Below are 9,939 nucleotides of genomic sequence, written 5' to 3'. Positions count from 1 at the left end.
CGTAGGTATCGTACGTACGTACGTACGTGTATAAGCGGATGCACGGACGGGCGGACGGTTCGGATCGGAAAAGTCTGATGTAATGGCTCTCTAAAAATGTAGTAATTTATTTTTATAGAAATCGATAAGGGCGCGATTTTATCGGGACGGTGCGCGACGGTCGATCTTCGTTTTCCCTCTGTCTATCCTTTTTTTTCCTCTTTCTCTCTCTCTCTCTCTCTCTCTCTCTCTCTCTCTGATATACGTAATTAAAAAATATATATAATTTTTAAAGTGTTTTAATTAGCATTGAAAAAATGTTATTACCGTAAGATAGGGTAATTTTAGCCTAGTCGAGATAATTTTGGCCCACATTTTCAAAATACTCAGCGTATGTCCAAAATCTGAACAGAAAATGTCTTAAAACGTTTTTAAGAGATCTTTAAGATTACTTATAAGACATGTCCTGATTTTTAACACGCGTGCATAATCAAAATTTAAACCAAAATTATCTTGAACTTTGATCAAAACCCTATTTTATGGCAATACAAAAGATATGAGAAAACAGACTATTTTATGTATAACACGTGGCAATAGAGTATCTCGATAAGAAACAATTAAACAAAAATACAGTCGAATCTCGATAACTCTAATCTCAAGGGACTAGAAAAATTCGAGTTATAGAGTTCGACTTATCGAAATTCAGGTAAAAGAGGGTTAACATATAAAAATATGACTTACGGAGGGTTTGTACGAGAGTTCATAATTTTCCAATTATAATGGCTTTTAGAGGAAAAAAATCAATATTTAACACTGATTATTTTTTGCATACATATAATAAATGTAATCATAAAACAAAATACCAGACTATTACTCACGGTTACACAACTACAACTAGCTACAACTTCGAATTATAGAGGTAGCGACAATGGAAGTTCGACTTATAGAGGGAACTTCGAGACTTTGTAGAGGTCTGGCTACTTCAAATTCAAGTTACAGAGGTAAAATATATATCTAAGTGTCTGACAAATAATTCGAGTTAAGGTAGGTTTTATTTCGATTTATAGAAGTTTTTCGCAACGGAGCGGAAGGGGATGAACAAAATTTTTGTCTTATAGAGGTTTTCGAGTAGAGGTTCGAGTTATCGACTGTAAAAACAAATTGAAGATTACTATTATCGATACATATTTTTACATAAAGAAAAATGTAAATAGTAGTAAATACAATAGTAAATAGTTAAACAAAGTACAATGTAATGCAAATGAACAATAATATATATTTAATGTAAATTTAACAAATTTACACCTATATATGTTTGCAGGATTTTAGTAAATCAATACCCATATAATTATTATATAAATAAAAAATAAGATCGATTCTATTCTATTAAATTTATTTGAAAATAAAAAAAATACTTTTTTTCATAAGTGAAAAATTCATTAATTGAGAAGTAATTTAAAAGTGATATTTAAAACATCGTTTTTATAATTCGGATTTAGTATTTAAAAATTTATTTACTACATTTCAACAATTATTGCACTGTAATATATAAACTTGATTCATCATAAATCATAAACATTTCAACAAGAAGTTATTTTCTAATTTTAATACTTTAGTTTATTATAATCAAATAGAGAAGTTTTATATTATAAACATTATTTATTTAAATTATGTATGTCTAATTTTAGTAAATATATTAATTTTATTAATAGTTATTTTATTAAATATATACTAAAATAATTAAAATTTTTATCTGTAAGGCTTTTGTGCTCACACATTATACATTCTAAAGAAAGTAAAATATGTCAGCTCAACGATTGAAAAAAGATATACATATATTAATACAATATACATATATACACATATATATGTCTCGAAAGAATTCTAAAATCGATATTCAAATTAGAAATAATTTTTAAATAATTACAATGAAATCTTTAAAAATTTGAAATCAAGAAATTTTTTTTTTTAACGAATAAGATAACCTTTTGAAAGCTTTCAAGCAATTATAAAGTTCCATTAGATTTCTCAACAGACTTAGGTATTTTACTTGTGCTGTTTAAGGAGAAATTATTTATTGTTCTGTCAAAATAAAATTCCTACTGTTTGTAAGAAAACCATTTTTTCCTCAGTATAGAAATTTTAGAAAAATATATTTTCTTAAATTGTACCATTTTTTTCTCAATGTAGAAATTTTATCTTGACAGGGTAATAAATAACCTTTCCTTAAACAATACAAATAAAATATCTAAGTTGAAAAGTTGAATAGAACTTTAGTTATTATCACAACTAAAGGTAAAGATAAAGGAATACCTGAGATCTTTCAAAAGATCTTACTCGGCAAAACTCTGGATCGACTTTATCTTTTTGAAGATTTCATTGTACACATTTAAAACTTCTTTTTACAACTAAATTTCAAAGCGCTTTTTATGGTCATGGCTGGATTTTGGTGCCTAATAATAATTCTCTATGAATTTTTAAATTCATTCAGCCATTTAAACTGCATGCCGAATTAATGTCGGACTTGCAATGCAACATTAGCTAAAACTGGAATAGTGAGATCACAATTTATCTTCAATTCTTAATAATTCGATGCAAACATTTTAAGCACTGAAGAACTTTTTTTGTAGTTTGTTTGAATATTGGTTTTTAGAATTCGATATACACACACACACACACACACACATATATATACATATGCACATGTATATTCAGTCGTTGAGCTGAGATATTTTATTTTCTTTAGAATGTACAATGTTGTGAATACAAAAGCCTTACAGATAACAACTAAGTAGGTACGGGACATAGTCTCGCAACATCCTCCTCACCATGCCAGGTGAGTTCAAGAATCTCGATGGAATTTTGTAACGTTTCTCGGTAGACCGACGAATTTCGGGCAACCGGGAATAGCAGGTAGGCGAATCCGGTCGGATGAAGCCGCTGGAGTCGAGTCGTGCGCAGGGAAATTCGAGATATCCGTATCTCAGTCTGTCGCACAAACGATCTTGTCTGTGTATGCATGAGAGCGATGCGGTCGATAGGATACACATGATGGTCATTCAACTTTGCGATCGTATTTCATGTAGATAAAATTTCATGTATACTAAATACATAACCACTTTGTTTACCTCAAGAAAAATTTACAACTTGACTTATCAGTTATAGGTGATTAAAGATGATAAAATTTTTACAGATATAGTATTTTACAAAATTATTGAAATACAGAATATTAAAGAAATATATATATATGCGCGTGTGTGTTTATGTGTTTGCGCATTGGCGCCGACTTCGGGAAAACTTTAGGGAAAGCAGAGCAATTTTTCTCCTCCTCCCCCCTCCAATAATTTTTACCTTTCCGTTTTTTAACAAAAGATTTTTTAACAACTGCAAATAATTTCTGCGATCAAAACTGCGAGAAAGCGTCAGCCAGTGATACACTAATGATACGATAATAAGAATAAATTATTCAGCTTTCTTTCTCGATTTTGCGCACTAAATATTCTGTTTGTACATTTTGTTTTACATGTAAAAGTATATAATTTACATATTTCTGTACACTTCTACCCTCTCCCCAAAGATTATTAAAAAAATGTCATTATTTGAAATGCTTTCGTCTTGTTCTAATATTTTTTCTAAGTCGGCTATTGTGTGTGTGTGTGTGTGTGTGTGTTCTTAGGACATACAGTCGAACCTTGATAACTCGAACCTCTACAACTCGAAAATCTCTATAAGACAAAAATTTTGTTCATCCCCTTCAGCTCCGCTGCGGAAAACCTCTATAAATCGAAATAAAATCTACCTTAAACCTACTCGAATTATTTATCAGGTATTTAGATGTATATTTTACCTCTGTAATTCGAATTTAAAATAGCCAGATCTTTACAAAGTCTCGAAGTTCATCTCTATAAGTCGAACTTCCAATGTCGCTATCTCTATAATTCGAAATTGTAGCTAGTTGTAGTTGTGTAACCGTAAGTAATAGTCTGGTATTTTGTTTTATGATTATATTTATCATATGTATGCAATAAATAATCACTGTTAAATATTAATTTTTTTCCTCTAAAAGTCATTATAATTGGAAAATTATGAACTCTCGTACAAAGCCTCCGTAAGTCAAATTTTCATATATTAACCCTCTTTTACTTGAATTTTAATAAGTCGAAAACTTTATAATTCGAACAATTTTTCTAGTCCCTTGAGATTCGAGTTATCGAGGTTCGACTGTATTAAGATAAATAATTAAAAAATATCGAATTATCTAGATGTCTTTTAATGTCTAAAATCTTCTTTAATATTTATAACAAATTTTCGTGCTTCGTTAAATAAAAGATAGGGTAAGTGTCCCTATTAATATGCTTTTATATTTAAATAAGTCATAAAAATAAACTGGTACAAATAAATGAACAAAGTATTTTTTTAATTAAGTTCAAGTATTAACGTATATAATACCAAAGATTATATTCTATTTTTTAACTGTTAAAATATAATAAATATTTTTTAAATGGTGGATATCATAATTTAGAGGAATTAACTCGAATGTCTTAGCAAAAACGATAAGAAACGCTTACTCAAATAGAAGTGAATAAATTGATTATTAACATAATTTATATCATGTAAAATGTAAATTATATCATAAATTGGTTTAATTTAATAAAATAGTAAAGTACATAAGTATTTTATAAATGTTTTATGTTATTTATTATATGAGTCCAGTAATACCGCAAGATTTTAAGGCTTGTCCCTATTAGTGTGCTCTCCTGTTTTCACTGTCAGCCGGCTGACTCGGCTAACTAACTTGTGTAATGGTCGTGATGTGACAGTGATGCGTGTGATGCGCATATTGAAATTGTAAACCGCGATGTGAATCTCTTTTGACGTGATAGTGCTATGGATGGATAAAACTATAGAAGCAGTAAAATTAGGAACACCGATAAATATTGCTAGCAAATTATATAAGGTTCCACGATCATCTCTTCATAGCAAGATTGTAAAAAAATATATTCATGAAAAGACTGGATCAGGTATCGTATTAACTTCGGAAGAAGAAAATAATCTTGTGCAATGGATTCTCCATATGTGTTCTCTTGGCTGTCCAGCTAATCACTTGCTTGCAGATTTTGTTTATTATTAACCATCAATCTGATGTAAATTTACAGTCGTGGACAATGAGATTGTAACACATTTTTCAGTGAATTTACGAATGCGTAAACTCACAAACATGTTATATATAATTAAAATAACACTATTCTAAATGTTAATACTAACATCAAATTATATCATTTATTTAATATTATTTGAGAAAAATTATTAGAATGTTAAAAACCAAGCGTTCATAAAACTCATTAAAAATAAAGTCGCAACCTTATTGTCCATGAGTGCATGTAGTGAAATGAATTAAAGAACAGACTCATTAATCGTGGGCACACTAATAAAGAGCACACAAATACATGGACAGGCACAGTAATAGGGGGGCCCTTAATATAGCCATCGCGCCGTTGAGGGGCACACTAATAGGGACAAAAACATTGTTTTTATTTTTATTAAAATATATTAAAATATTAATATTTTTTACATAAAAAAAATTTCATAAGAAAAAAAAAAATTTTAAAAATCGATAGTAACTTTAAACAGACAAATTGAAAGCTACAGTATTTAATAATTAATTCAGTAATAAACAAATTTTCTTAAAGGCACACTAATAGGGACACTTATCCTATTTTACTTAAACATAGTTTTAAGATATGATTATCGTTTCAATATTAAAAGTCGAAAACTTATAAAAGACTAACTTGTGATTCTTGAGCAATTGCTATTAATCGAGAAATTTCACTGAGCGCGAATTTTAAGATGTTGAATATTGAATTGAATGTCGGAAAAGATAATTAATATCTACGTAATCGGTGGAGATTAATTAAAGGATTTCATTGAACACGGATTTGAGGACACCCTGTATATGTGCCAGGTGCGCACGAAGCCCCGATCGTGATGCCCGTTTGATGGGGCACGAATGCATTGCCGACGCGTTACTGACCTATCCTCATCGAGTGCCGCACAAGTAGGGTTCATTTGCGGTGGTCACGTGCGGTGTCGTGGATCTCGTTATGAGAGTAGCTTAAGCATGACGAGCGCCTACATAATTAGCACAAACTACTGATTGTTAGGTCGATTCTCCGACATAATAATAAAATAGGATTATCTTCGCCGTTTAATGTATTGATAAATTTTTATTATTATAAATACGTATACGTTAATATGTTATGTAATATATACATGTCAAAATATTCTTGATAATGATTTATATGTTACGAGCAAATAATATATGTACATATATATGTCATATATATACACACATATATATATATATATATATATATATATATATATATACATACATGTACATAATTAAAACTATTTATTCGTAAAAGTTATTCTTAATAATTATGCGAAATTAATTTTTCGAAACAATTATAACGCATGAATATAATACCACATAGTTTCTCGATGATCTCATAAAAGATTCAGTAATTAAGATATCACGACGTGTCGAAATATCGATGTAATATATATATTCAATGCGATAATCCGAGCACGTCAATTAGCAATGCGCGAATTTTCATTTCGTTCATCCGTTAATAGAAAATTCATCGTGGCGCGGTATTTTTTCAGCTTGACGTATGGGCTACTTGTTGCGCATTTATCTCCGATATCCTATTAGCTTAATGATTTTTCGATTAATTGTACAGTTTCGATCGATAGCAGATTTTTCTATTCCATAGAAAATATTTACCGCTTCGAAAATCTTAATTTACTATACTTCCGCTCGACTCGAGATGGTTCAGAAGTTCAGTCAATTAATTACGAACGATATGAACTTTAGATACAGAATCGGACACGGCGCATTCAATATCGCGCGCGCGCGCCAATATCGGGAAAATTCATTATCTTACTCGGTACGTATGATTCGCACAGGCTGCCGAGTACGAGAGAAGGTACCTGCGTTTTGATGCTTTATTGCGAGAACGATAAACGTCCATCGTGATTCGAGGCCGATATGTCGGGCGTGCTATTATGGAGTAACCGCATCGTTGCGCGTCGAGCTTGCGCGCCGATGGCGAGGGGGAGAGAAAACGGCTTAATGGAAGAAACAAAGCGCGGTGCGCCGTTATAGGAAGTTATTATACCTCTTCCCCTTCACTCTCTTCCCCTCTCTCCTTCTCCCCCTTCTCGCTCTCATTCTCTCTCTCTCTCTCTCTCTCTTTCTCCGTATATTTAGCATGGCCAACTGGCGCAACCCAGGCCGTCGGCGATACACTCGATTTGGCATCCAGCCACCATTCCCACGCGCGCGATGACGTCGCAAGGCTGCGTTATCTAACGCAATGCCGTCCGTACCGCGTGCTACCTTTTGTTCCTGTTTCATCGCGCTTTACGCTCAACATTGTTCGCGAAACGACCCGAGGCATCGTACGTCAACCGAGAGCGGTAGCGCGGTACTTCAGCAGTTCAAGTATAGTTCTAGTAACTACGATTCGCATTCGGTAAATGCGACCTGTACTCGTGGTAGTTTTCATGCGATAATTAGATTGACCGACGGATTTACAAAGCGCATTGTGTAAAACAGTAACGAAACGATGATTCGAACAAAACAACAATTATTGATAGAGTAACTAATGGAAGGTCAAAGTTGAGAGCACGAGATTGGTAAAATATCGCTTTCTTACTGGGAACAGCAGTACCTTTTTTCGCGCTTAACGTCGATTGCACTGTATCTAATTCTTCAGCGTAAGGAAGAAAAACAAGGAAGAGTGTATCTTATCTCGTAAAACAGAAGAAAAATAAAGGAAAATAAAAATAAGGCGAGATTTATGAGATAGACTCGTGGTTTCGGTAACAGTAATGCGGGAAACGTGCACGCACGAAACGTTTCCGCGAGAGAACAGCAACGGAAGATCGCGTGCTTCCGCGGGAAAGCGGCTGCTGATCGCGTAGTATGTATCGCAGCTTGGCAACAACGCGCTTCGCGATCCTCTCGTCCCTGTGCGCCCAGGCAACGTCGCAACGCCTGTCCGTCGCGAACGGTGCACAGTGCTGCACGCGTGGATCGTTGCGTGCGCGTGTACGCGAACGCGAACGTGTCGTCGCGCCGTTACAGGACTCCGGCGCGGCGCGGAGCTGAGGGAGGAGAGAGAAAGAGAAAGAGCGAGAGCGGAGTAGAGCCGGGAAGGGGATCGGCGCGGTACGGCACGGTGGCGGGAACGGGTGGGACAGGAGGGATACACGGGGGGGAAGGTCGGTTGGGAGGAGAAAAGGGGAAAACGTCTGCGAACGCACGTAGCGGAATGAGCGAGACTGGATCCTTATGCACGACGACCACCGCTCGCAGGGATGAAAGGACGACTTCTCCTCCCTTCCCTCTCCCCGTCTAGTTCGCCAGTTGCGAATCAGGTGCTCTCGCGCCGCCGTCAAGGCTACCCGGCTGCCGAGTAACTCCTCGCGGCGTTTTCGAGCCGGGAAACTTGCCGAGCGCACGTGCTCTCGATCCAATTAGCCGCGCCCCGCGTCGCCATCGGTTTTTTTTCCGCCGGTGCGCCGCGCGGTGCGGCGTTTTTAGCAACGATGGCGATTTACAGGCCGCCCGATACATTAGCGATTGATGAGTTATATCGATCGAACGTGTACCTTTCGGCCGTTTGTAAGTTAAAGTTGTTCTCTGTCGATTTCATTACGTTAAGTAGAAAAGTGATAACGATTCTTTTTCATTACATACAGATATCACATTACGTTGTTTAATTAATATCACATGCTATACGCTGTTAAATTTATATTTTTTAATTATATCCAATTCGAGTTATTTTTAATCATAAGCCGCTTCTACTTAATATATCGTTAATTTAATTAATTGTAAAACAATTTCTTGAGCGAAACAATTTAAGAAATGAATTAAATTGGATTAAAATTTAGTTTATATTTACTAAATGAATATATTAAAATGAACGTTGTTTATTTTAAAACTAAGCAATTCAACCACAGAAATGGATTGATTTAACTCAGGGAATTGATTTGACAGCTATTCCTTGAATATTCAACAGTATAATAGGTATTTATCGAAATTCAAAAATAATGTTTAGTATGAAAATTTAGGAAACATTTTATTATCATTGTTATTAAGTCCAAGTTTCAATTGAATGTTTTTTTTTAATGACATAATTATATCTACAAGTAAAATAATGAGTAAAAATGTCTAATATTTTTCTTATTGATTTCATCCTTCTTAACAAATGTACCTATCAATTTGTATATGACCCCAATGAGTTATGCTTGTTCGTTAAATAAAAATCATTTTATTGCAGATTTCAAAATTAGTGACTGTCATGTAAGAAGATGGTGGGAGATACTAACTGATTAGATCTTCATTGGAATGTAATACCGATTTATATACAAAAAAGATTATATAAATATTTAAATAAGATACTGTAGAGGACCGAGAAATCGTATAATATACAATGTATAGTATTAGAAAGTTATTTATCATTGCATGCGTCAAGAAATACTCTGCTGAAAAATTACTAACTAGATAGATAGTAGATAGATAGATGTATTCAATCATATTTGTTGATAGTATCTATGCGGAGAAAAATAGTAATTATTTTTGAAGTTGTTTTTCACAAAAAGTTTTTGCTTTTTTATTTTCAGATGTCTATGTTACCGTCAAAACCCATAATCCATTAAAACCCGAATTCACGAGTTAAAAACTAGAATAATTGATTAGACATAAAATCGAAAACCTATGTAGAGAATACAATTATAAACCTCATTTCATCCCGTAAACAGAGGGAGAGGGAGAAGAAGTTGGACCTCGCTACGCGTGGAAAATCAAAAACCTATGTGAAACAGTTCAATTATAGACTCATTTTAACTAAATTTAAAACTAAGTTTAATTAGTGAAATCGGGTTTTAACG

General features: G+C 33.6%; 1 long non-coding RNA gene across 1 annotated transcript in view; it reads left to right on the top strand.

Moving 5' to 3' along the window:
- The window catches only part of LOC105460428, a 19,522-nt gene extending 10,042 nt beyond the window's left edge, over positions 1–9,480 (top strand). Inside the window, exon 3 of the long non-coding RNA XR_975829.1 lies at positions 9,330–9,480. This is a non-coding gene — a long non-coding RNA (uncharacterized LOC105460428). The remainder of the gene's footprint in view (positions 1–9,329) is intronic.
- The last annotated feature ends 459 nt before the right edge of the window (positions 9,481–9,939 follow it).

Source organism: Wasmannia auropunctata, unplaced genomic scaffold (genome assembly GCF_000956235.1).
Source record: "Wasmannia auropunctata unplaced genomic scaffold, wasmannia.A_1.0 LD336101.1, whole genome shotgun sequence".
In the NCBI taxonomy this organism is placed as follows: Eukaryota; Metazoa; Arthropoda; class Insecta; order Hymenoptera; family Formicidae; genus Wasmannia; species Wasmannia auropunctata.
Note: the sequence above shows the minus strand (reverse complement) of the source record. Positions and strands in the feature narration are given on the sequence as shown.